The sequence below is a fragment of the Hyla sarda genome, unplaced genomic scaffold (assembly GCF_029499605.1).
Source record: "Hyla sarda isolate aHylSar1 unplaced genomic scaffold, aHylSar1.hap1 scaffold_837, whole genome shotgun sequence".
In the NCBI taxonomy this organism is placed as follows: domain Eukaryota; kingdom Metazoa; phylum Chordata; class Amphibia; order Anura; family Hylidae; genus Hyla; species Hyla sarda.
The window spans coordinates 60,435-86,971 of record NW_026610864.1 but is presented as its reverse complement, the minus strand read 5'-3'; the positions used below and the strand labels follow the sequence as shown (position 1 = coordinate 86,971).

General features: G+C 46.4%; 11 non-coding genes across 11 annotated transcripts; all 11 read left to right on the top strand.

Annotated features, from left to right (window-relative positions):
* The first annotated feature begins 880 nt into the window (after nucleotides 1–880).
* Nucleotides 881–1,071, top strand: LOC130347405 (U2 spliceosomal RNA). The gene has a single exon (XR_008885343.1). It is a non-coding gene; the product is annotated as a U2 spliceosomal RNA (small nuclear RNA).
* A 2,097-nt stretch (nucleotides 1,072–3,168) lies between these two features.
* LOC130347404 (U2 spliceosomal RNA) lies at nucleotides 3,169–3,359 on the top strand. Its single transcript, XR_008885342.1, has one exon. It is a non-coding gene; the product is annotated as a U2 spliceosomal RNA (small nuclear RNA).
* A 2,082-nt stretch (nucleotides 3,360–5,441) lies between these two features.
* On the top strand, nucleotides 5,442–5,632 carry LOC130347403 (U2 spliceosomal RNA). The gene has a single exon (XR_008885341.1). It is a non-coding gene; the product is annotated as a U2 spliceosomal RNA (small nuclear RNA).
* A 2,106-nt stretch (nucleotides 5,633–7,738) lies between these two features.
* LOC130347425 (U2 spliceosomal RNA) lies at nucleotides 7,739–7,929 on the top strand. Its single transcript, XR_008885361.1, has one exon. It is a non-coding gene; the product is annotated as a U2 spliceosomal RNA (small nuclear RNA).
* Nucleotides 7,930–10,026: 2,097 nt separating this feature from the next.
* Nucleotides 10,027–10,217, top strand: LOC130347402 (U2 spliceosomal RNA). Its single transcript, XR_008885340.1, has one exon. It is a non-coding gene; the product is annotated as a U2 spliceosomal RNA (small nuclear RNA).
* Nucleotides 10,218–12,305: 2,088 nt separating this feature from the next.
* Nucleotides 12,306–12,496, top strand: LOC130347401 (U2 spliceosomal RNA). The gene has a single exon (XR_008885339.1). It is a non-coding gene; the product is annotated as a U2 spliceosomal RNA (small nuclear RNA).
* A 2,096-nt stretch (nucleotides 12,497–14,592) lies between these two features.
* On the top strand, nucleotides 14,593–14,783 carry LOC130347400 (U2 spliceosomal RNA). The gene has a single exon (XR_008885338.1). It is a non-coding gene; the product is annotated as a U2 spliceosomal RNA (small nuclear RNA).
* Nucleotides 14,784–16,868: 2,085 nt separating this feature from the next.
* LOC130347399 (U2 spliceosomal RNA) lies at nucleotides 16,869–17,059 on the top strand. Its single transcript, XR_008885337.1, has one exon. It is a non-coding gene; the product is annotated as a U2 spliceosomal RNA (small nuclear RNA).
* Nucleotides 17,060–19,153: 2,094 nt separating this feature from the next.
* Nucleotides 19,154–19,344, top strand: LOC130347398 (U2 spliceosomal RNA). Its single transcript, XR_008885336.1, has one exon. It is a non-coding gene; the product is annotated as a U2 spliceosomal RNA (small nuclear RNA).
* Nucleotides 19,345–21,431: 2,087 nt separating this feature from the next.
* Nucleotides 21,432–21,620, top strand: LOC130347427 (U2 spliceosomal RNA). The gene has a single exon (XR_008885363.1). It is a non-coding gene; the product is annotated as a U2 spliceosomal RNA (small nuclear RNA).
* A 2,106-nt stretch (nucleotides 21,621–23,726) lies between these two features.
* Nucleotides 23,727–23,917, top strand: LOC130347396 (U2 spliceosomal RNA). Its single transcript, XR_008885335.1, has one exon. It is a non-coding gene; the product is annotated as a U2 spliceosomal RNA (small nuclear RNA).
* The last annotated feature ends 2,620 nt before the right edge of the window (nucleotides 23,918–26,537 follow it).

Here is a 26,537-nt window from a genome sequence, read left to right as displayed (position 1 = left end):
ATATATATGCGCACACACACACATAGATATAAACGTATTCTCCGTTGAGATATTGCAGCCGCTGCTGTGTCCAGGCCCAGGAGCCTTAGCACTGTGCTGTGATGTCACTCAATACCACTGACATCACTAGGTGTAAACAACATCTCTCCTTTGCTGTGTATGTGACTATGGAGCTGTTTGGTGATGTCGTCTATTACGGCCTTCATAGAAGCAACAGGAGATTGTTGCATCCATCTTGAACCCTCAGAACTACAGTGCTATGATGTCACTCACTTCCACAGGCCTTGCAGAGTGTAAACAACAACAACCCAGCTTTGTTGTGTATGTAACCAAAGGGATTTGTGATGTCACCTAGAACCTTCACAGCAGCGACAGCTTTATGAGGAGCATCAGCACTGCTCTGCCTGAGCAGAACCATCACCGCCATAGGTTGTCAAATAACCCGGATTTAACCCACACAGGTAAGTCCAATGGGGTGCAGGCATGTCCTCTATGCTTACAGCTTCCCGTGGGTGTTGGTTTGATACCGTTTGGGGACAGCCAAGGAGGCATCTGCAGGCAACAAAGGTAGGTGTGTGCTTGTGTGTGTGTTTCCTATGCAGATCCTAAGCCCAGTGTCACATGCAAGTAGGAGGAGTAAGAAGGGTTCCTGGCAAATCCGGGTTATGGATTGCATTTAAAAAGGCCCCGTGGGAGTGCAATGGGCCCCTGTCTTGCTGCTTAGCAATAATGGTATGGGTTTAGGTTCTGCTGTGTGTACTGGTGGTTGACTGCCCCCCAGCCCAGAGTGTGCATGGAAAATTGTCTGGCAGCCTCCCTGACAGCAAGCAGTGATAGTGCCCATGAAGGGGACCTTGTTGGGCCCGCCCCTTTCACGGTTATCGCTTCTCGGCCTTTTGGCTAAGATCAAGTGTAGTATCTGTTCTTATCAGTTTAATATCTGATACGTCCCCTATCTGGGGACCATATATTAAATGGATTTTTGAGAACGGGGGCCGATTTCGAAGCTTGCTTCCGTCGCCCTATGCATTGACCCGATATGGCAGTATCTTCGGGTACAGTGCACCACCCCCTTACAGGGTTAAAAAGAAAGATTCCTACTTTCATTGCTACCTGCTTGCTGGCTAGCCAGCTAGCCAGCCCTGTGGGCCTTGCTGCTGCTGCAGCCAAAAAACAAAAGGTGGTGCTGCTGCTGCTTCTGCTGCTTCTGCTTCTGCTTGTGTCTGGCCCCTGTTGGAGCGTCCAGGCACAGGACTTCTGCTGCTGCTGACTAAATGGCCTCCTTAATTGGATCATTTGAGTAGCCAGCACACCTGTGCAGGTAGGGCATGACATGATAGGCAGCTGCCTTGATAGCGGGTGGGTGCTGAATGTTCCTAATTGACAAAATAAGATTAATGCTTATGAAGAAATATAAAATCTCATCCCTTCCCCAATATCGCGCCACACCCCTACCCCTTAATTCCCTGGTTGAACGTGATGGACATATGTCTTTTTTCGACCGTACTAACTATGTAACTATGTAACATAACATGGGGGGGGGGGGGGGGGATCTCCTGGCTGTTCACACAGGTGTGTCATTGCTGTACATTGACCATGCATTGCTTCTGTGGTATTGCAAAGGCAAAGACAAATGCTTCCAGCCATCCATTGCACTAATGGATTGGTCATCAGCTGGCTGTCTATGTCCCGCATCAATATAGACCAAAGTACAGAGGGTTAGGCTATGCTATTGTGCACCTACCTGATGCATCAGAAGGTGCGAGGCCCTTGCTAAATTCTGTGCACAGACTTTGAGATCTATGCTTTAGACTGTATCTAAACCTGCTCCAACATGGACTGACATTCTGGCCTACTTTCAGCCGATGCGACTTGTCTGTCGCTGAACAGTCGCTTTTTATGTATTCAGCACCTATGTATAATGTTGTAAAAATGCTCTAGAAGCTAAAGTCGCAGAAATGTCACACATATTTGGCCTGCAACTTTCTGTGCAACAAATTCAGACAGGAAAAATCAGTATAAATCCTTAGAAAATTATCCCCCAGTGTCTCCATCTGCTGGCGGTATTGAATAAGCATTGCTGCACTGATGGGGTATGCATTAGACGAAAAAAAAGAAGAAAAAGAAGAATAATACGCCCAGAAAAGAGGCGAAAAGGAGAAAAACGTAAAAAAACGTGAAAAAAAAGTAAGAGGAAGAGAAGGGAAAAAAAGGTGGAAATGGGTTTAAAAGTGATTTCGGCGGAGAAATATATATATATATATATATATATATATATATATATATATATATATATGCGCACACACACACATAGATATAAACGTATTCTCCGTTGAGATATTGCAGCCGCTGCTGTGTCCAGGCCCAGGAGCCTTAGCACTGTGCTGTGATGTCACTCAATACCACTGACATCACTAGGTGTAAACAACATCTCTCCTTTGCTGTGTATGTGACTATGGAGCTGTTTGGTGATGTCGTCTATTACGGCCTTCATAGAAGCAACAGGAGATTGTTGCATCCATCTTGAACCCTCAGAACTACAGTGCTATGATGTCACTCACTTCCACAGGCCTTGCAGAGTGTAAACAACAACAACCCAGCTTTGTTGTGTATGTAACCAAAGGGATTTGTGATGTCACCTAGAACCTTCACAGCAGCGACAGCTTTATGAGGAGCATCAGCACTGCTCTGCCTGAGCAGAACCATCACCGCCATAGGTTGTCAAATAACCCGGATTTAACCCACACAGGTAAGTCCAATGGGGTGCAGGCATGTCCTCTATGCTTACAGCTTCCCGTGGGTGTTGGTTTGATACCGTTTGGGGACAGCCAAGGAGGCATCTGCAGGCAACAAAGGTAGGTGTGTGCTTGTGTGTGTGTTTCCTATGCAGATCCTAAGCCCAGTGTCACATGCAAGTAGGAGGAGTAAGAAGGGTTCCTGGCAAATCCGGGTTATGGATTGCATTTAAAAAGGCCCCGTGGGAGTGCAATGGGCCCCTGTCTTGCTGCTTAGCAATAATGGTATGGGTTTAGGTTCTGCTGTGTGTACTGGTGGTTGACTGCCCCCCAGCCCAGAGTGTGCATGGAAAATTGTCTGGCAGCCTCCCTGACAGCAAGCAGTGATAGTGCCCATGAAGGGGACCTTGTTGGGCCCGCCCCTTTCACGGTTATCGCTTCTCGGCCTTTTGGCTAAGATCAAGTGTAGTATCTGTTCTTATCAGTTTAATATCTGATACGTCCCCTATCTGGGGACCATATATTAAATGGATTTTTGAGAACGGGGGCCGATTTCGAAGCTTGCTTCCGTCGCCCTATGCATTGACCCGATATGGCAGTATCTTCGGGTACAGTGCACCACCCCCTTACAGGGTTAAAAAGAAAGATTCCTACTTTCATTGCTACCTGCTTGCTGGCTAGCCAGCTAGCCAGCCCTGTGGGCCTTGCTGCTGCTGCAGCCAAAAAACAAAAGGTGGTGCTGCTTCTGCTGCTTCTGCTTCTGCTTGTGTCTGGCCCCTGTTGGAGCGTCCAGGCACAGGACTTCTGCTGCTGCTGACTAAATGGCCTCCTTAATTGGATCATTTGAGTAGCCAGCACACCTGTGCAGGTAGGGCATGACATGATAGGCAGCTGCCTTGATAGCGGGTGGGTGCTGAATGTTCCTAATTGACAAAATAAGATTAATGCTTATGAAGAAATATAAAATCTCATCCCTTCCCCAATATCGCGCCACACCCCTACCCCTTAATTCCCTGGTTGAACGTGATGGACATATGTCTTTTTTCGACCGTACTAACTATGTAACTATGTAACATAACATGGGGGGGGGGGGGTCTCCTGGCTGTTCACACAGGTGTGTCATTGCTGTACATTGACCATGCATTGCTTCTGTGGTATTGCAAAGGCAAAGACAAATGCTTCCAGCCATCCATTGCACTAATGGATTGGTCATCAGCTGGCTGTCTATGTCCCGCATCAATATAGACCAAAGTACAGAGGGTTAGGCTATGCTATTGTGCACCTACCTGATGCATCAGAAGGTGCGAGGCCCTTGCTAAATTCTGTGCACAGACTTTGAGATCTATGCTTTAGACTGTATCTAAACCTGCTCCAACATGGACTGACATTCTGGCCTACTTTCAGCCGATGCGACTTGTCTGTCGCTGAACAGTCGCTTTTTATGTATTCAGCACCTATGTATAATGTTGTAAAAATGCTCTAGAAGCTAAAGTCGCAGAAATGTCACACATATTTGGCCTGCAACTTTCTGTGCGACAAATTCAGACAGGAAAAATCAGTATAAATCCTTAGAAAATTATCCCCCAGTGTCTCCATCTGCTGGCGGTATTGAATAAGCATTGCTGCACTGATGGGGTATGCATTAGACGAAAAAAAAGAAGAAAAAGAAGAATAATACGCCCAGAAAAGAGGCGAAAAGGAGAAAAACGTAAAAAAACGTGAAAAAAAAGTAAGAGGAAGAGAAGGGAAAAAAAGGTGGAAATGGGTTTAAAAGTGATTTCGGCGGAGAAATATATATATATATATATATATATATATATATATATATATATATGCGCACACACACACATAGATATAAACGTATTCTCCGTTGAGATATTGCAGCCGCTGCTGTGTCCAGGCCCAGGAGCCTTAGCACTGTGCTGTGATGTCACTCAATACCACTGACATCACTAGGTGTAAACAACATCTCTCCTTTGCTGTGTATGTGACTATGGAGCTGTTTGGTGATGTCGTCTATTACGGCCTTCATAGAAGCAACAGGAGATTGTTGCATCCATCTTGAACCCTCAGAACTACAGTGCTATGATGTCACTCACTTCCACAGGCCTTGCAGAGTGTAAACAACAACAACCCAGCTTTGTTGTGTATGTAACCAAAGGGATTTGTGATGTCACCTAGAACCTTCACAGCAGCGACAGCTTTATGAGGAGCATCAGCACTGCTCTGCCTGAGCAGAACCATCACCGCCATAGGTTGTCAAATAACCCGGATTTAACCCACACAGGTAAGTCCAATGGGGTGCAGGCATGTCCTCTATGCTTACAGCTTCCCGTGGGTGTTGGTTTGATACCGTTTGGGGACAGCCAAGGAGGCATCTGCAGGCAACAAAGGTAGGTGTGTGCTTGTGTGTGTGTTTCCTATGCAGATCCTAAGCCCAGTGTCACATGCAAGTAGGAGGAGTAAGAAGGGTTCCTGGCAAATCCGGGTTATGGATTGCATTTAAAAAGGCCCCGTGGGAGTGCAATGGGCCCCTGTCTTGCTGCTTAGCAATAATGGTATGGGTTTAGGTTCTGCTGTGTGTACTGGTGGTTGACTGCCCCCCAGCCCAGAGTGTGCATGGAAAATTGTCTGGCAGCCTCCCTGACAGCAAGCAGTGATAGTGCCCATGAAGGGGACCTTGTTGGGCCCGCCCCTTTCACGGTTATCGCTTCTCGGCCTTTTGGCTAAGATCAAGTGTAGTATCTGTTCTTATCAGTTTAATATCTGATACGTCCCCTATCTGGGGACCATATATTAAATGGATTTTTGAGAACGGGGGCCGATTTCGAAGCTTGCTTCCGTCGCCCTATGCATTGACCCGATATGGCAGTATCTTCGGGTACAGTGCACCACCCCCTTACAGGGTTAAAAAGAAAGATTCCTACTTTCATTGCTACCTGCTTGCTGGCTAGCCAGCTAGCCAGCCCTGTGGGCCTTGCTGCTGCTGCAGCCAAAAAACAAAAGGTGGTGCTGCTGCTGCTTCTGCTGCTTCTGCTGCTTCTGCTTCTGCTTGTGTCTGGCCCCTGTTGGAGCGTCCAGGCACAGGACTTCTGCTGCTGCTGACTAAATGGCCTCCTTAATTGGATCATTTGAGTAGCCAGCACACCTGTGCAGGTAGGGCATGACATGATAGGCAGCTGCCTTGATAGCGGGTGGGTGCTGAATGTTCCTAATTGACAAAATAAGATTAATGCTTATGAAGAAATATAAAATCTCATCCCTTCCCCAATATCGCGCCACACCCCTACCCCTTAATTCCCTGGTTGAACGTGATGGACATATGTCTTTTTTCGACCGTACTAACTATGTAACTATGTAACATAACATGGGGGGGGGGGGGGTCTCCTGGCTGTTCACACAGGTGTGTCATTGCTGTACATTGACCATGCATTGCTTCTGTGGTATTGCAAAGGCAAAGACAAATGCTTCCAGCCATCCATTGCACTAATGGATTGGTCATCAGCTGGCTGTCTATGTCCCGCATCAATATAGACCAAAGTACAGAGGGTTAGGCTATGCTATTGTGCACCTACCTGATGCATCAGAAGGTGCGAGGCCCTTGCTAAATTCTGTGCACAGACTTTGAGATCTATGCTTTAGACTGTATCTAAACCTGCTCCAACATGGACTGACATTCTGGCCTACTTTCAGCCGATGCGACTTGTCTGTCGCTGAACAGTCGCTTTTTATGTATTCAGCACCTATGTATAATGTTGTAAAAATGCTCTAGAAGCTAAAGTCGCAGAAATGTCACACATATTTGGCCTGCAACTTTCTGTGCGACAAATTCAGACAGGAAAAATCAGTATAAATCCTTAGAAAATTATCCCCCAGTGTCTCCATCTGCTGGCGGTATTGAATAAGCATTGCTGCACTGATGGGGTATGCATTAGACGAAAAAAAAGAAGAAAAAGAAGAATAATACGCCCAGAAAAGAGGCGAAAAGGAGAAAAACGTAAAAAAACGTGAAAAAAAAGTAAGAGGAAGAGAAGGGAAAAAAAGGTGGAAATGGGTTTAAAAGTGATTTCGGCGGAGAAATATATATATATATATATATATATATATATATATATATATATATATATATATGCGCACACACACACATAGATATAAACGTATTCTCCGTTGAGATATTGCAGCCGCTGCTGTGTCCAGGCCCAGGAGCCTTAGCACTGTGCTGTGATGTCACTCAATACCACTGACATCACTAGGTGTAAACAACATCTCTCCTTTGCTGTGTATGTGACTATGGAGCTGTTTGGTGATGTCGTCTATTACGGCCTTCATAGAAGCAACAGGAGATTGTTGCATCCATCTTGAACCCTCAGAACTACAGTGCTATGATGTCACTCACTTCCACAGGCCTTGCAGAGTGTAAACAACAACAACCCAGCTTTGTTGTGTATGTAACCAAAGGGATTTGTGATGTCACCTAGAACCTTCACAGCAGCGACAGCTTTATGAGGAGCATCAGCACTGCTCTGCCTGAGCAGAACCATCACCGCCATAGGTTGTCAAATAACCCGGATTTAACCCACACAGGTAAGTCCAATGGGGTGCAGGCATGTCCTCTATGCTTACAGCTTCCCGTGGGTGTTGGTTTGATACCGTTTGGGGACAGCCAAGGAGGCATCTGCAGGCAACAAAGGTAGGTGTGTGCTTGTGTGTGTGTTTCCTATGCAGATCCTAAGCCCAGTGTCACATGCAAGTAGGAGGAGTAAGAAGGGTTCCTGGCAAATCCGGGTTATGGATTGCATTTAAAAAGGCCCCGTGGGAGTGCAATGGGCCCCTGTCTTGCTGCTTAGCAATAATGGTATGGGTTTAGGTTCTGCTGTGTGTACTGGTGGTTGACTGCCCCCCAGCCCAGAGTGTGCATGGAAAATTGTCTGGCAGCCTCCCTGACAGCAAGCAGTGATAGTGCCCATGAAGGGGACCTTGTTGGGCCCGCCCCTTTCACGGTTATCGCTTCTCGGCCTTTTGGCTAAGATCAAGTGTAGTATCTGTTCTTATCAGTTTAATATCTGATACGTCCCCTATCTGGGGACCATATATTAAATGGATTTTTGAGAACGGGGGCCGATTTCAAAGCTTGCTTCCGTCGCCCTATGCATTGACCCGATATGGCAGTATCTTCGGGTACAGTGCACCACCCCCTTACAGGGTTAAAAAGAAAGATTCCTACTTTCATTGCTACCTGCTTGCTGGCTAGCCAGCTAGCCAGCCCTGTGGGCCTTGCTGCTGCTGCAGCCAAAAAACAAAAGGTGGTGCTGCTGCTGCTTCTGCTGCTTCTGCTTCTGCTTGTGTCTGGCCCCTGTTGGAGCGTCCAGGCACAGGACTTCTGCTGCTGCTGACTAAATGGCCTCCTTAATTGGATCATTTGAGTAGCCAGCACACCTGTGCAGGTAGGGCATGACATGATAGGCAGCTGCCTTGATAGCGGGTGGGTGCTGAATGTTCCTAATTGACAAAATAAGATTAATGCTTATGAAGAAATATAAAATCTCATCCCTTCCCCAATATCGCGCCACACCCCTACCCCTTAATTCCCTGGTTGAACGTGATGGACATATGTCTTTTTTCGACCGTACTAACTATGTAGCTATGTAACATAACATGGGGGGGGGGGGGGGGGGGGGGTCTCCTGGCTGTTCACACAGGTGTGTCATTGCTGTACATTGACCATGCATTGCTTCTGTGGTATTGCAAAGGCAAAGACAAATGCTTCCAGCCATCCATTGCACTAATGGATTGGTCATCAGCTGGCTGTCTATGTCCCGCATCAATATAGACCAAAGTACAGAGGGTTAGGCTATGCTATTGTGCACCTACCTGATGCATCAGAAGGTGCGAGGCCCTTGCTAAATTCTGTGCACAGACTTTGAGATCTATGCTTTAGACTGTATCTAAACCTGCTCCAACATGGACTGACATTCTGGCCTACTTTCAGCCGATGCGACTTGTCTGTCGCTGAACAGTCGCTTTTTATGTATTCAGCACCTATGTATAATGTTGTAAAAATGCTCTAGAAGCTAAAGTCGCAGAAATGTCACACATATTTGGCCTGCAACTTTCTGTGCGACAAATTCAGACAGGAAAAATCAGTATAAATCCTTAGAAAATTATCCCCCAGTGTCTCCATCTGCTGGCGGTATTGAATAAGCATTGCTGCACTGATGGGGTATGCATTAGACGAAAAAAAAGAAGAAAAAGAAGAATAATACGCCCAGAAAAGAGGCGAAAAGGAGAAAAACGTAAAAAAACGTGAAAAAAAAGTAAGAGGAAGAGAAGGGAAAAAAAGGTGGAAATGGGTTTAAAAGTGATTTCGGCGGAGAAATATATATATATATATATATATATATATATATATATATATATATGCCCACACACACACATAGATATAAACGTATTCTCCGTTGAGATATTGCAGCCGCTGCTGTGTCCAGGCCCAGGAGCCTTAGCACTGTGCTGTGATGTCACTCAAAACCACTGACATCACTAGGTGTAAACAACATCTCTCCTTTGCTGTGTATGTGACTATGGAGCTGTTTGGTGATGTCGTCTATTACGGCCTTCATAGAAGCAACAGGAGATTGTTGCATCCATCTTGAACCCTCAGAACTACAGTGCTATGATGTCACTCACTTCCACAGGCCTTGCAGAGTGTAAACAACAACAACCCAGCTTTGTTGTGTATGTAACCAAAGGGATTTGTGATGTCACCTAGAACCTTCACAGCAGCGACAGCTTTATGAGGAGCATCAGCACTGCTCTGCCTGAGCAGAACCATCACCGCCATAGGTTGTCAAATAACCCGGATTTAACCCACACAGGTAAGTCCAATGGGGTGCAGGCATGTCCTCTATGCTTACAGCTTCCCGTGGGTGTTGGTTTGATACCGTTTGGGGACAGCCAAGGAGGCATCTGCAGGCAACAAAGGTAGGTGTGTGCTTGTGTGTGTGTTTCCTATGCAGATCCTAAGCCCAGTGTCACATGCAAGTAGGAGGAGTAAGAAGGGTTCCTGGCAAATCCGGGTTATGGATTGCATTTAAAAAGGCCCCGTGGGAGTGCAATGGGCCCCTGTCTTGCTGCTTAGCAATAATGGTATGGGTTTAGGTTCTGCTGTGTGTACTGGTGGTTGACTGCCCCCCAGCCCAGAGTGTGCATGGAAAATTGTCTGGCAGCCTCCCTGACAGCAAGCAGTGATAGTGCCCATGAAGGGGACCTTGTTGGGCCCGCCCCTTTCACGGTTATCGCTTCTCGGCCTTTTGGCTAAGATCAAGTGTAGTATCTGTTCTTATCAGTTTAATATCTGATACGTCCCCTATCTGGGGACCATATATTAAATGGATTTTTGAGAACGGGGGCCGATTTCGAAGCTTGCTTCCGTCGCCCTATGCATTGACCCGATATGGCAGTATCTTCGGGTACAGTGCACCACCCCCTTACAGGGTTAAAAAGAAAGATTCCTACTTTCATTGCTACCTGCTTGCTGGCTAGCCAGCTAGCCAGCCCTGTGGGCCTTGCTGCTGCTGCAGCCAAAAAACAAAAGGTGGTGCTGCTGCTGCTTCTGCTGCTTCTGCTTCTGCTTGTGTCTGGCCCCTGTTGGAGCGTCCAGGCACAGGACTTCTGCTGCTGCTGACTAAATGGCCTCCTTAATTGGATCATTTGAGTAGCCAGCACACCTGTGCAGGTAGGGCATGACATGATAGGCAGCTGCCTTGATAGCGGGTGGGTGCTGAATGTTCCTAATTGACAAAATAAGATTAATGCTTATGAAGAAATATAAAATCTCATCCCTTCCCCAATATCGCGCCACACCCCTACCCCTTAATTCCCTGGTTGAACGTGATGGACATATGTCTTTTTTCGACCGTACTAACTATGTAACTATGTAACATAACATGGGGGGGGGGGGGGGTCTCCTGGCTGTTCACACAGGTGTGTCATTGCTGTACATTGACCATGCATTGCTTCTGTGGTATTGCAAAGGCAAAGACAAATGCTTCCAGCCATCCATTGCACTAATGGATTGGTCATCAGCTGGCTGTCTATGTCCCGCATCAATATAGACCAAAGTACAGAGGGTTAGGCTATGCTATTGTGCACCTACCTGATGCATCAGAAGGTGCGAGGCCCTTGCTAAATTCTGTGCACAGACTTTGAGATCTATGCTTTAGACTGTATCTAAACCTGCTCCAACATGGACTGACATTCTGGCCTACTTTCAGCCGATGCGACTTGTCTGTCGCTGAACAGTCGCTTTTTATGTATTCAGCACCTATGTATAATGTTGTAAAAATGCTCTAGAAGCTAAAGTCGCAGAAATGTCACACATATTTGGCCTGCAACTTTCTGTGCGACAAATTCAGACAGGAAAAATCAGTATAAATCCTTAGAAAATTATCCCCCAGTGTCTCCATCTGCTGGCGGTATTGAATAAGCATTGCTGCACTGATGGGGTATGCATTAGACGAAAAAAAAGAAGAAAAAGAAGAATAATACGCCCAGAAAAGAGGCGAAAAGGAGAAAAACGTAAAAAAACGTGAAAAAAAAGTAAGAGGAAGAGAAGGGAAAAAAAGGTGGAAATGGGTTTAAAAGTGATTTCGGCGGAGAAATATATATATATATATATATATATATATATATATATATATATGCGCACACACACACATAGATATAAACGTATTCTCCGTTGAGATATTGCAGCCGCTGCTGTGTCCAGGCCCAGGAGCCTTAGCACTGTGCTGTGATGTCACTCAATACCACTGACATCACTAGGTGTAAACAACATCTCTCCTTTGCTGTGTATGTGACTATGGAGCTGTTTGGTGATGTCGTCTATTACGGCCTTCATAGAAGCAACAGGAGATTGTTGCATCCATCTTGAACCCTCAGAACTACAGTGCTATGATGTCACTCACTTCCACAGGCCTTGCAGAGTGTAAACAACAACAACCCAGCTTTGTTGTGTATGTAACCAAAGGGATTTGTGATGTCACCTAGAACCTTCACAGCAGCGACAGCTTTATGAGGAGCATCAGCACTGCTCTGCCTGAGCAGAACCATCACCGCCATAGGTTGTCAAATAACCCGGATTTAACCCACACAGGTAAGTCCAATGGGGTGCAGGCATGTCCTCTATGCTTACAGCTTCCCGTGGGTGTTGGTTTGATACCGTTTGGGGACAGCCAAGGAGGCATCTGCAGGCAACAAAGGTAGGTGTGTGCTTGTGTGTGTGTTTCCTATGCAGATCCTAAGCCCAGTGTCACATGCAAGTAGGAGGAGTAAGAAGGGTTCCTGGCAAATCCGGGTTATGGATTGCATTTAAAAAGGCCCCGTGGGAGTGCAATGGGCCCCTGTCTTGCTGCTTAGCAATAATGGTATGGGTTTAGGTTCTGCTGTGTGTACTGGTGGTTGACTGCCCCCCAGCCCAGAGTGTGCATGGAAAATTGTCTGGCAGCCTCCCTGACAGCAAGCAGTGATAGTGCCCATGAAGGGGACCTTGTTGGGCCCGCCCCTTTCACGGTTATCGCTTCTCGGCCTTTTGGCTAAGATCAAGTGTAGTATCTGTTCTTATCAGTTTAATATCTGATACGTCCCCTATCTGGGGACCATATATTAAATGGATTTTTGAGAACGGGGGCCGATTTCGAAGCTTGCTTCCGTCGCCCTATGCATTGACCCGATATGGCAGTATCTTCGGGTACAGTGCACCACCCCCTTACAGGGTTAAAAAGAAAGATTCCTACTTTCATTGCTACCTGCTTGCTGGCTAGCCAGCTAGCCAGCCCTGTGGGCCTTGCTGCTGCAGCAGCCAAAAAACAAAAGGTGGTGCTGCTGCTGCTTCTGCTGCTTCTGCTTCTGCTTGTGTCTGGCCCCTGTTGGAGCGTCCAGGCACAGGACTTCTGCTGCTGCTGACTAAATGGCCTCCTTAATTGGATCATTTGAGTAGCCAGCACACCTGTGCAGGTAGGGCATGACATGATAGGCAGCTGCCTTGATAGCGGGTGGGTGCTGAATGTTCCTAATTGACAAAATAAGATTAATGCTTATGAAGAAATATAAAATCTCATCCCTTCCCCAATATCGCGCCACACCCCTACCCCTTAATTCCCTGGTTGAACTTGATGGACATATGTCTTTTTTCGACCGTACTAACTATGTAACTATGTAACATAACATGGGGGGGGGGGGGGGGGGGTCTCCTGGCTGTTCACACAGGTGTGTCATTGCTGTACATTGACCATGCATTGCTTCTGTGGTATTGCAAAGGCAAAGACAAATGCTTCCAGCCATCCATTGCACTAATGGATTGGTCATCAGCTGGCTGTCTATGTCCCGCATCAATATAGACCAAAGTACAGAGGGTTAGGCTATGCTATTGTGCACCTACCTGATGCATCAGAAGGTGCGAGGCCCTTGCTAAATTCTGTGCACAGACTTTGAGATCTATGCTTTAGACTGTATCTAAACCTGCTCCAACATGGACTGACATTCTGGCCTACTTTCAGCCGATGCGACTTGTCTGTCGCTGAACAGTCGCTTTTTATGTATTCAGCACCTATGTATAATGTTGTAAAAATGCTCTAGAAGCTAAAGTCGCAGAAATGTCACACATATTTGGCCTGCAACTTTCTGTGCGACAAATTCAGACAGGAAAAATCAGTATAAATCCTTAGAAAATTATCCCCCAGTGTCTCCATCTGCTGGCGGTATTGAATAAGCATTGCTGCACTGATGGGGTATGCATTAGACGAAAAAAAAGAAGAAAAAGAAGAATAATACGCCCAGAAAAGAGGCGAAAAGGAGAAAAACGTAAAAAAACGTGAAAAAAAAGTAAGAGGAAGAGAAGGGAAAAAAAGGTGGAAATGGGTTTAAAAGTGATTTCGGCGGAGAAATATATATATATATATATATATATATATATATATATATATATATATGCGCACACACACACATAGATATAAACGTATTCTCCGTTGAGATATTGCAGCCGCTGCTGTGTCCAGGCCCAGGAGCCTTAGCACTGTGCTGTGATGTCACTCAATACCACTGACATCACTAGGTGTAAACAACATCTCTCCTTTGCTGTGTATGTGACTATGGAGCTGTTTGGTGATGTCGTCTATTACGGCCTTCATAGAAGCAACAGGAGATTGTTGCATCCATCTTGAACCCTCAGAACTACAGTGCTATGATGTCACTCACTTCCACAGGCCTTGCAGAGTGTAAACAACAACAACCCAGCTTTGTTGTGTATGTAACCAAAGGGATTTGTGATGTCACCTAGAACCTTCACAGCAGCGACAGCTTTATGAGGAGCATCAGCACTGCTCTGCCTGAGCAGAACCATCACCGCCATAGGTTGTCAAATAACCCGGATTTAACCCACACAGGTAAGTCCAATGGGGTGCAGGCATGTCCTCTATGCTTACAGCTTCCCGTGGGTGTTGGTTTGATACCGTTTGGGGACAGCCAAGGAGGCATCTGCAGGCAACAAAGGTAGGTGTGTGCTTGTGTGTGTGTTTCCTATGCAGATCCTAAGCCCAGTGTCACATGCAAGTAGGAGGAGTAAGAAGGGTTCCTGGCAAATCCGGGTTATGGATTGCATTTAAAAAGGCCCCGTGGGAGTGCAATGGGCCCCTGTCTTGCTGCTTAGCAATAATGGTATGGGTTTAGGTTCTGCTGTGTGTACTGGTGGTTGACTGCCCCCCAGCCCAGAGTGTGCATGGAAAATTGTCTGGCAGCCTCCCTGACAGCAAGCAGTGATAGTGCCCATGAAGGGGACCTTGTTGGGCCCGCCCCTTTCACGGTTATCGCTTCTCGGCCTTTTGGCTAAGATCAAGTGTAGTATCTGTTCTTATCAGTTTAATATCTGATACGTCCCCTATCTGGGGACCATATATTAAATGGATTTTTGAGAACGGGGGCCGATTTCGAAGCTTGCTTCCGTCGCCCTATGCATTGACCCGATATGGCAGTATCTTCGGGTACAGTGCACCACCCCCTTACAGGGTTAAAAAGAAAGATTCCTACTTTCATTGCTACCTGCTTGCTGGCTAGCCAGCTAGCCAGCCCTGTGGGCCTTGCTGCTGCTGCAGCCAAAAAACAAAAGGTGGTGCTGCTGCTGCTTCTGCTGCTTCTGCTTCTGCTTGTGTCTGGCCCCTGTTGGAGCGTCCAGGCACAGGACTTCTGCTGCTGCTGACTAAATGGCCTCCTTAATTGGATCATTTGAGTAGCCAGCACACCTGTGCAGGTAGGGCATGACATGATAGGCAGCTGCCTTGATAGCGGGTGGGTGCTGAATGTTCCTAATTGACAAAATAAGATTAATGCTTATGAAGAAATATAAAATCTCATCCCTTCCCCAATATCGCGCCACACCCCTACCCCTTAATTCCCTGGTTGAACGTGATGGACATATGTCTTTTTTCGACCGTACTAACTATGTAACTATGTAACATAACATGGGGGGGGGGTCTCCTGGCTGTTCACACAGGTGTGTCATTGCTGTACATTGACCATGCATTGCTTCTGTGGTATTGCAAAGGCAAAGACAAATGCTTCCAGCCATCCATTGCACTAATGGATTGGTCATCAGCTGGCTGTCTATGTCCCGCATCAATATAGACCAAAGTACAGAGGGTTAGGCTATGCTATTGTGCACCTACCTGATGCATCAGAAGGTGCGAGGCCCTTGCTAAATTCTGTGCACAGACTTTGAGATCTATGCTTTAGACTGTATCTAAACCTGCTCCAACATGGACTGACATTCTGGCCTACTTTCAGCCGATGCGACTTGTCTGTCGCTGAACAGTCGCTTTTTATGTATTCAGCACCTATGTATAATGTTGTAAAAATGCTCTAGAAGCTAAAGTCGCAGAAATGTCACACATATTTGGCCTGCAACTTTCTGTGCGACAAATTCAGACAGGAAAAATCAGTATAAATCCTTAGAAAATTATCCCCCAGTGTCTCCATCTGCTGGCGGTATTGAATAAGCATTGCTGCACTGATGGGGTATGCATTAGACGAAAAAAAAGAAGAAAAAGAAGAATAATACGCCCAGAAAAGAGGCGAAAAGGAGAAAAACGTAAAAAAACGTGAAAAAAAAGTAAGAGGAAGAGAAGGGAAAAAAAGGTGGAAATGGGTTTAAAAGTGATTTCGGCGGAGAAATATATATATATATATATATATATATATATATATATATATATATATATGCGCACACACACACATAGATATAAACGTATTCTCCGTTGAGATATTGCAGCCGCTGCTGTGTCCAGGCCCAGGAGCCTTAGCACTGTGCTGTGATGTCACTCAATACCACTGACATCACTAGGTGTAAACAACATCTCTCCTTTGCTGTGTATGTGACTATGGAGCTGTTTGGTGATGTCGTCTATTACGGCCTTCATAGAAGCAACAGGAGATTGTTGCATCCATCTTGAACCCTCAGAACTACAGTGCTATGATGTCACTCACTTCCACAGGCCTTGCAGAGTGTAAACAACAACAACCCAGCTTTGTTGTGTATGTAACCAAAGGGATTTGTGATGTCACCTAGAACCTTCACAGCAGCGACAGCTTTATGAGGAGCATCAGCACTGCTCTGCCTGAGCAGAACCATCACCGCCATAGGTTGTCAAATAACCCGGATTTAACCCACACAGGTAAGTCCAATGGGGTGCAGGCATGTCCTCTATGCTTACAGCTTCCCGTGGGTGTTGGTTTGATACCGTTTGGGGACAGCCAAGGAGGCATCTGCAGGCAACAAAGGTAGGTGTGTGCTTGTGTGTGTGTTTCCTATGCAGATCCTAAGCCCAGTGTCACATGCAAGTAGGAGGAGTAAGAAGGGTTCCTGGCAAATCCGGGTTATGGATTGCATTTAAAAAGGCCCCGTGGGAGTGCAATGGGCCCCTGTCTTGCTGCTTAGCAATAATGGTATGGGTTTAGGTTCTGCTGTGTGTACTGGTGGTTGACTGCCCCCCAGCCCAGAGTGTGTATGGAAAATTGTCTGGCAGCCTGACAGCAAGCAGTGATAGTGCCCATGAAGGGGACCTTGTTGGGCCCGCCCCTTTCACGGTTATCGCTTCTCGGCCTTTTGGCTAAGATCAAGTGTAGTATCTGTTCTTATCAGTTTAATATCTGATACGTCCCCTATCTGGGGACCATATATTAAATGGATTTTTGAGAACGGGGGCCGATTTCGAAGCTTGCTTCCGTCGCCCTATGCATTGACCCGATATGGCAGTATCTTCGGGTACAGTGCACCACCCCCTTACAGGGTTAAAAAGAAAGATTCCTACTTTCATTGCTACCTGCTTGCTGGCTAGCCAGCTAGCCAGCCCTGTGGCCTTGCTGCTGCTGCAGCCAAAAAACAAAAGGTGGTGCTGCTGCTGCTTCTGCTGCTTCTGCTTCTGCTTGTGTCTGGCCCCTTGTTGGAGCGTCCAGGCACAGGACTTCTGCTGCTGCTGACTAAATGGCCTCCTTAATTGGATCATTTGAGTAGCCAGCACACCTGTGCAGGTAGGGCATGACATGATAGGCAGCTGCCTTGATAGCGGGTGGGTGCTGAATGTTCCTAATTGACAAAATAAGATTAATGCTTATGAAGAAATATAAAATCTCATCCCTTCCCAATATCGCGCCACACCCCTACCCCTTAATTCCCTGGTTGAACGTGATGGACATATGTCTTTTTTCGACCGTACTAACTATGTAACTATGTAACATAACATGGGGGGGGGGGGGGGGGGGGGGGGTCTCCTGGCTGTTCACACAGGTGTGTCATTGCTGTACATTGACCATGCATTGCTTCTGTGGTATTGCAAAGGCAAAGACAAATGCTTCCAGCCATCCATTGCACTAATGGATTGGTCATCAGCTGGCTGTCTATGTCCCGCATCAATATAGACCAAAGTACAGAGGGTTAGGCTATGCTATTGTGCACCTACCTGATGCATCAGAAGGTGCGAGGCCCTTGCTAAATTCTGTGCACAGACTTTGAGATCTATGCTTTAGACTGTATCTAAACCTGCTCCAACATGGACTGACATTCTGGCCTACTTTCAGCCGATGCGACTTGTCTGTCGCTGAACAGTCGCTTTTTATGTATTCAGCACCCTATGTATAATGTTGTAAAAATGCTCTAGAAGCTAAAGTCGCAGAAATGTCACACATATTTGGCCTGCAACTTTCTGTGCGACAAATTCAGACAGGAAAAATCAGTATAAATCCTTAGAAAATTATCCCCCAGTGTCTCCATCTGCTGGCGGTATTGAATAAGCATTGCTGCACTGATGGGTATGCATTAGACGAAAAAAAAGAAGAAAAAGAAGAATAATACGCCCAGAAAAAGAGGCGAAAAGGAGAAAAACGTAAAAAAAACGTGAAAAAAAAGTAAGAGGAAGAGAAGGGAAAAAAAGGTGGAAATGGGTTTAAAAGTGATTTCGGCGGAGAAATATATATATATATATATATATATATATATATATATATATATGCGCACACACACACATAGATATAAACGTATTCTCCGTTGAGATATTGCAGCGCTGCTGTGTCCAGGCCCAGGAGCCTTAGCACTGTGCTGTGATGTCACTCAATACCACTGACATCACTAGGTGTAAACAACATCTCTCCTTTGCTGTGTATGTGACTATGGAGCTGTTTGGTGATGTCGTCTATTACGGCCTTCATAGAAGCAACAGGAGATTGTTGCATCCATCTTGAACCCTCAGAACTACAGTGCTATGATGTCACTCACTTCCACAGGCCTTGCAGAGTGTAAACAACAACAACCCAGCTTTGTTGTGTATGTAACCAAAGGGATTTGTGATGTCACCTAGAACCTTCACAGCAGCGACAGCTTTATGAGGAGCATCAGCACTGCTCTGCCTGAGCAGAACCATCACCGCCATAGGTGTCAAATAACCCGGATTTAACCCACACAGGTAAGTCCAATGGGGTGCAGGCATGTCCTCTATGCTTACAGCTTCCCGTGGGTGTTGTTTGATACCGTTTGGGACAGCCAAGGAGGCATCTGCAGGCAACAAAGGTAGGTGTGTGCTTGTGTGTGTGTTTCCTATGGCAGATCCTAAGCCCAGTGTCACATGCAAGTAGGAGGAGTAAGAAGGGTTCCTGGCAAATCCGGGTTATGGATTGCATTTAAAAAGGCCCCGTGGGAGTGCAATGGGCCCCTGTCTTGCTGCTTAGCAATAATGGTATGGGTTTAGGTTCTGCTGTGTGTACTGGTGGTTGACTGCCCCCCAGCCCAGAGTGTGCATGGAAAATTGTCTGGCAGCCTCCCTGACAGCAAGCAGTGATAGTGCCATGAAGGGGACCTTGTTGGGCCCGCCCCTTTCACGGTTATCGCTTCTCGGCCTTTTGGCTAAGATCAAGTGTAGTATCTGTTCTTATCAGTTTAATATCTGATACGTCCCCTATCTGGGGACCATATATTAAATGGATTTTTGAGAACGGGGGCCGATTTCGAAGCTTGCTTCCGTCGCCCTATGCATTGACCCGATATGGCAGTATCTTCGGGTACAGTGCACCACCCCCTTACAGGGTTAAAAAGAAAGATTCCTACTTTCATTGCTACCTGCTTGCTGGCTAGCCAGCTAGCCAGCCCTGTGGGCCTTGCTGCTGCTGCAGCCAAAAAACAAAAGGTGGTGCTGCTGCTGCTTCTGCTGCTTCTGCTTCTGCTTGTGTCTGGCCCCTGTTGGAGCGTCCAGGCACAGGACTTCTGCTGCTGCTGACTAAATGGCCTCCTTAATTGGATCATTTGAGTAGCCAGCACACCTGTGCAGGTAGGGCATGACATGATAGGCAGCTGCCTTGATAGCGGGTGGGTGCTGAATGTTCCTAATTGACAAAATAAGATTAATGCTTATGAAGAAATATAAAATCTCATCCCTTCCCCAATATCGCGCCACACCCCTACCCCTTAATTCCCTGGTTGAACTTGATGGACATATGTCTTTTTTCGACCGTACTAACTATGTAACTATGTAACATAACATGGGGGGGGGTCTCCTGGCTGTTCACACAGGTGTGTCATTGCTGTACATTGACCATGCATTGCTTCTGTGGGTATTGCAAAGGCAAAGACAAATGCTTCCAGCCATCCATTGCACTAATGGATTGGTCATCAGCTGGCTGTCTATGTCCCGCATCAATATAGACCAAAGTACAGAGGTTAGGCTATGCTATTGTGCACCTACCTGATGCATCAGAAGGTGCGAGGCCCTTGCTAAATTCTGTGCACAGACTTTGAGATCTATGCTTTAGACTGTATCTAAACCTGCTCCAACATGGACTGACATTCTGGCCTACTTTCAGCCGATGCGACTTGTCTGTCGCTGAACAGTCGCTTTTTTATGTATTCAGCACCTATGTATAATGTTGTAAAAATGCTCTAGAAGCTAAAGTCGCAGAAATGTCACACATATTTGGCCTGCAACTTTCTGTGCGACAAATTCAGACAGGAAAAATCAGTATAAATCCTTAGAAAATTATCCCCCAGTGTCTCCATCTGCTGGCGGTATTGAATAAGCATTGCTGCACTGATGGGGTATGCATTAGACGAAAAAAAAGAAGAAAAAGAAGAATAATACGCCCAGAAAAGAGGCGAAAAGGAGAAAAACGTAAAAAAACGTGAAAAAAAAGTAAGAGGAAGAGAAGGGAAAAAAAGGTGGAAATGGGTTTAAAAGTGATTTCGGCGGAGAAATATATATATATATATATATATATATATATATATATATATATATATGCGCACACACACACATAGATATAAACGTATTCTCCGTTGAGATATTGCAGCCGCTGCTGTGTCCAGGGCCCAGGAGCCTTAGCACTGTGCTGTGATGTCACTCAATACCACTGACATCACTAGGTGTAAACAACATCTCTCCTTTGCTGTGTATGTGACTATGGAGCTGTTTGGTGATGTCGTCTATTACGGCCTTCATAGAAGCAACAGGAGATTGTTGCATCCATCTTGAACCCTCAGAACTACAGTGCTATGATGTCACTCACTTCCACAGGCCTTGCAGAGTGTAAACAACAACAACCCAGCTTTGTTGTGTATGTAACCAAAGGGATTTGTGATGTCACCTAGAACCTTCACAGCAGCGACAGCTTTATGAGGAGCATCAGCACTGCTCTGCTGAGCAGAACCATCACCGCCATAGGTTGTCAAATAACCCGGATTTAACCCACACAGGTAAGTCCAATGGGGTGCAGGCATGTCCTCTATGCTTACAGCTTCCCGTGGGTGTTGGTTTGATACCGTTTGGGGACAGCCAAGGAGGCATCTGCAGGCAACAAAGGTAGGTGTGTGCTTGTGTGTGTGTTTCCTATGCAGATCCTAAGCCCAGTGTCACATGCAAGTAGGAGGAGTAAGAAGGGTTCCTGGCAAATCCGGGTTATGGATTGCATTTAAAAATGCCCCGTGGGAGTGCAATGGGCCCCTGTCTTGCTGCTTAGCAATAATGGTATGGGTTTAGGTTCTGCTGTGTGTACTGGTGGTTGACTGCCCCCCAGCCCAGAGTGTGCATGGAAAATTGTCTGGCAGCCTCCCTGACAGCAAGCAGTGATAGTGCCCATGAAGGGGACCTTGTTGGGCCCGCCCCTTTCACGGTTATCGCTTCTCGGCCTTGGCTAAGATCAAGTGTAGTATCTGTTCTTATCAGTTTAATATCTGATACGTCCCCTATCTGGGGACCATATATTAAATGGATTTTTGAGAACGGGGGCCGATTTCGAAGCTTGCTTCCGTCGCCCTATGCATTGACCCGATATGGCAGTATCTTCGGGTACAGTGCACCACCCCCCTTACAGGGTTAAAAAGAAAGATTCCTACTTTCATTGCTACCTGCTTGCTGGCTAGCCAGCTAGCCAGCCCTGTGGGCCTTGCTGCTGCTGCAGCCAAAAAACAAAAGGTGGTGCTGCTGCTGCTTCTGCTGCTTCTGCTTCTGCTTGTGTCTGGCCCCTGTTGGAGCGTCCAGGCACAGGACTTCTGCTGCTGCTGACTAAATGGCCTCCTTAATTGGATCATTTGAGTAGCCAGCACACCTGTGCAGGTAGGGCATGACATGATAGGCAGCTGCCTTGATAGCGGGTGGGTGCTGAATGTTCCTAATTGACAAAATAAGATTAATGCTTATGAAGAAATATAAAATCTCATCCCTTCCCCAATATCGCGCCACACCCCTACCCCTTAATTCCCTGGTTGAACGTGATGGACATATGTCTTTTTTCGACCGTACTAACTATGTAACTATGTAACATAACATGGGGGGGGGGGGGGGGGGGGTCTCCTGGCTGTTCACACAGGTGTGTCATTGCTGTACATTGACCATGCATTGCTTCTGTGGTATTGCAAAGGCAAAGACAAATGCTTCCAGCCATCCATTGCACTAATGGATTGGTCATCAGCTGGCTGTCTATGTCCCGCATCAATATAGACCAAAGTACAGAGGGTTAGGCTATGCTATTGTGCACCTACCTGATGCATCAGAAGGTGCGAGGCCCTTGCTAAATTCTGTGCACAGACTTTGAGATCTATGCTTTAGACTGTATCTAAACCTGCTCCAACATGGACTGACATTCTGGCCTACTTTCAGCCGATGCGACTTGTCTGTCGCTGAACAGTCGCTTTTTATGTATTCAGCACCTATGTATAATGTTGTAAAAATGCTCTAGAAGCTAAAGTCGCAGAAATGTCACACATATTTGGCCTGCAACTTTCTGTGCGACAAATTCAGACAGGAAAAATCAGTATAAATCCTTAGAAAATTATCCCCCAGTGTCTCCATCTGCTGGCGGTATTGAATAAGCATTGCTGCACTGATGGGGTATGCATTAGACGAAAAAAAAGAAGAAAAAGAAGAATAATACGCCCAGAAAAGAGGCGAAAAGGAGAAAAACGTAAAAAAACGTGAAAAAAAAGTAAGAGGAAGAGAAGGGAAAAAAAGGTGGAAATGGGTTTAAAAGTGATTTCGGCGGAGAAATATATATATATATATATATATATATATATATATATATATATATATATATATATGCGCACACACACACATAGATATAAACGTATTCTCCGTTGAGATATTGCAGCCGCTGCTGTGTCCAGGCCCAGGAGCCTTAGCACTGTGCTGTGATGTCACTCAATACCACTGACATCACTAGGTGTAAACAACATCTCTCCTTTGCTGTGTATGTGACTATGGAGCTGTTTGGTGATGTCGTCTATTACGGCCTTCATAGAAGCAACAGGAGATTGTTGCATCCATCTTGAACCCTCAGAACTACAGTGCTATGATGTCACTCACTTCCACAGGCCTTGCAGAGTGTAAACAACAACAACCCAGCTTTGTTGTGTATGTAACCAAAGGGATTTGTGATGTCACCTAGAACCTTCACAGCAGCGACAGCTTTATGAGGAGCATCAGCACTGCTCTGCCTGAGCAGAACCATCACCGCCATAGGTTGTCAAATAACCCGGATTTAACCCACACAGGTAAGTCCAATGGGGTGCAGGCATGTCCTCTATGCTTACAGCTTCCCGTGGGTGTTGGTTTGATACCGTTTGGGGACAGCCAAGGAGGCATCTGCAGGCAACAAAGGTAGGTGTGTGCTTGTGTGTGTGTTTCCTATGCAGATCCTAAGCCCAGTGTCACATGCAAGTAGGAGGAGTAAGAAGGGTTCCTGGCAAATCCGGGTTATGGATTGCATTTAAAAAGGCCCCGTGGGAGTGCAATGGGCCCCTGTCTTGCTGCTTAGCAATAATGGTATGGGTTTAGGTTCTGCTGTGTGTACTGGTGGTTGACTGCCCCCCAGCCCAGAGTGTGCATGGAAAATTGTCTGGCAGCCTCCCTGACAGCAAGCAGTGATAGTGCCCATGAAGGGGACCTTGTTGGGCCCGCCCCTTTCACGGTTATCGCTTCTCGGCCTTTTGGCTAAGATCAAGTGTAGTATCTGTTCTTATCAGTTTAATATCTGATACGTCCCCTATCTGGGGACCATATATTAAATGGATTTTTGAGAACGGGGGCCGATTTCGAAGCTTGCTTCCGTCGCCCTATGCATTGACCCGATATGGCAGTATCTTCGGGTACAGTGCACCACCCCCTTACAGGGTTAAAAAGAAAGATTCCTACTTTCATTGCTACCTGCTTGCTGGCTAGCCAGCTAGCCAGCCCTGTGGGCCTTGCTGCTGCTGCAGCCAAAAAACAAAAGGTGGTGCTGCTGCTGCTTCTGCTGCTTCTGCTTCTGCTTGTGTCTGGCCCCTGTTGGAGCGTCCAGGCACAGGACTTCTGCTGCTGCTGACTAAATGGCCTCCTTAATTGGATCATTTGAGTAGCCAGCACACCTGTGCAGGTAGGGCATGACATGATAGGCAGCTGCCTTGATAGCGGGTGGGTGCTGAATGTTCCTAATTGACAAAATAAGATTAATGCTTATGAAGAAATATAAAATCTCATCCCTTCCCCAATATCGCGCCACACCCCTACCCCTTAATTCCCTGGTTGAACGTGATGGACATATGTCTTTTTTCGACCGTACTAACTATGTAACTATGTAACATAACATGGGGGGGGGGGGGTGGGGGGGGGGGTCTCCTGGCTGTTCACACAGGTGTGTCATTGCTGTACATTGACCATGCATTGCTTCTGTGGTATTGCAAAGGCAAAGACAAATGCTTCCAGCCATCCATTGCACTAATGGATTGGTCATCAGCTGGCTGTCTATGTCCCGCATCAATATAGACCAAAGTACAGAGGGTTAGGCTATGCTATTGTGCACCTACCTGATGCATCAGAAGGTGCGAGGCCCTTGCTAAATTCTGTGCACAGACTTTGAGATCTATGCTTTAGACTGTATCTAAACCTGCTCCAACATGGACTGACATTCTGGCCTACTTTCAGCCGATGCGACTTGTCTGTCGCTGAACAGTCGCTTTTTATGTATTCAGCACCTATGTATAATGTTGTAAAAATGCTCTAGAAGCTAAAGTCGCAGAAATGTCACACATATTTGGCCTGCAACTTTCTGTGCGACAAATTCAGACAGGAAAAATCAGTATAAATCCTTAGAAAATTATCCCCCAGTGTCTCCATCTGCTGGCGGTATTGAATAAGCATTGCTGCACTGATGGGGTATGCATTAGACGAAAAAAAAGAAGAAAAAGAAGAATAATACGCCCAGAAAAGAGGCGAAAAGGAGAAAAACGTAAAAAAACGTGAAAAAAAAGTAAGAGGAAGAGAAGGGAAAAAAAGGTGGAAATGGGTTTAAAAGTGATTTCGGCGGAGAAATATATATATATATATATATATATATATATATATATATATATGCGCACACACACACATAGATATAAACGTATTCTCCGTTGAGATATTGCAGCCGCTGCTGTGTCCAGGCCCAGGAGCCTTAGCACTGTGCTGTGATGTCACTCAATACCACTGACATCACTAGGTGTAAACAACATCTCTCCTTTGCTGTGTATGTGACTATGGAGCTGTTTGGTGATGTCGTCTATTACGGCCTTCATAGAAGCAACAGGAGATTGTTGCATCCATCTTGAACCCTCAGAACTACAGTGCTATGATGTCACTCACTTCCACAGGCCTTGCAGAGTGTAAACAACAACAACCCAGCTTTGTTGTGTATGTAACCAAAGGGATTTGTGATGTCACCTAGAACCTTCACAGCAGCGACAGCTTTATGAGGAGCATCAGCACTGCTCTGCCTGAGCAGAACCATCACCGCCATAGGTTGTCAAATAACCCGGATTTAACCCACACAGGTAAGTCCAATGGGGTGCAGGCATGTCCTCTATGCTTACAGCTTCCCGTGGGTGTTGGTTTGATACCGTTTGGGGACAGCCAAGGAGGCATCTGCAGGCAACAAAGGTAGGTGTGTGCTTGTGTGTGTGTTTCCTATGCAGATCCTAAGCCCAGTGTCACATGCAAGTAGGAGGAGTAAGAAGGGTTCCTGGCAAATCCGGGTTATGGATTGCATTTAAAAAGGCCCCGTGGGAGTGCAATGGGCCCCTGTCTTGCTGCTTAGCAATAATGGTATGGGTTTAGGTTCTGCTGTGTGTACTGGTGGTTGACTGCCCCCCAGCCCAGAGTGTGCATGGAAAATTGTCTGGCAGCCTCCCTGACAGCAAGCAGTGATAGTGCCCATGAAGGGGACCTTGTTGGGCCCGCCCCTTTCACGGTTATCGCTTCTCGGCCTTTTGGCTAAGATCAAGTGTAGTTCTGCTCACTTGGTCTGGCCAGAGGGTGTCTGGGGTACCCGGCTCCTTTGCCTGGGGGGATCGTCCTTCTTAACGGAGGGACTTCACCCCCCTGCTGCTATCAGGGAGCCGGCTTAGTCCCCAGACAACGGGAGGCGATCCCCACCTACCTACTTCGGTGGGGGAGGTGTCTGGACATCATGGACATGGAGGAAGATTGCGGTTTTTCTTCGGAAGGCGTGCCGCCTTTTGCGAGACTTCGGAATGGAGTTCGTATTTCCCTGCTCGATGTCCGGAAGAAGGAAAGAGGCCTTGTCTTTGTCGTGGAAGAAGTGCTGTTTAAGTTGCTGGAAGTCAAGAGGGAGCAAATCCTATCCATGCTTGAGTTTCCCAGAAGTGGATACTACGACGTGGTGCTGGCTTCTGAAGAGGACTATGAGTCATTTTGGAACATATTGCAGCAAAAGAAGGTATGTCCGGTTTTGGAAGGGGTGGAGATAGTTCCA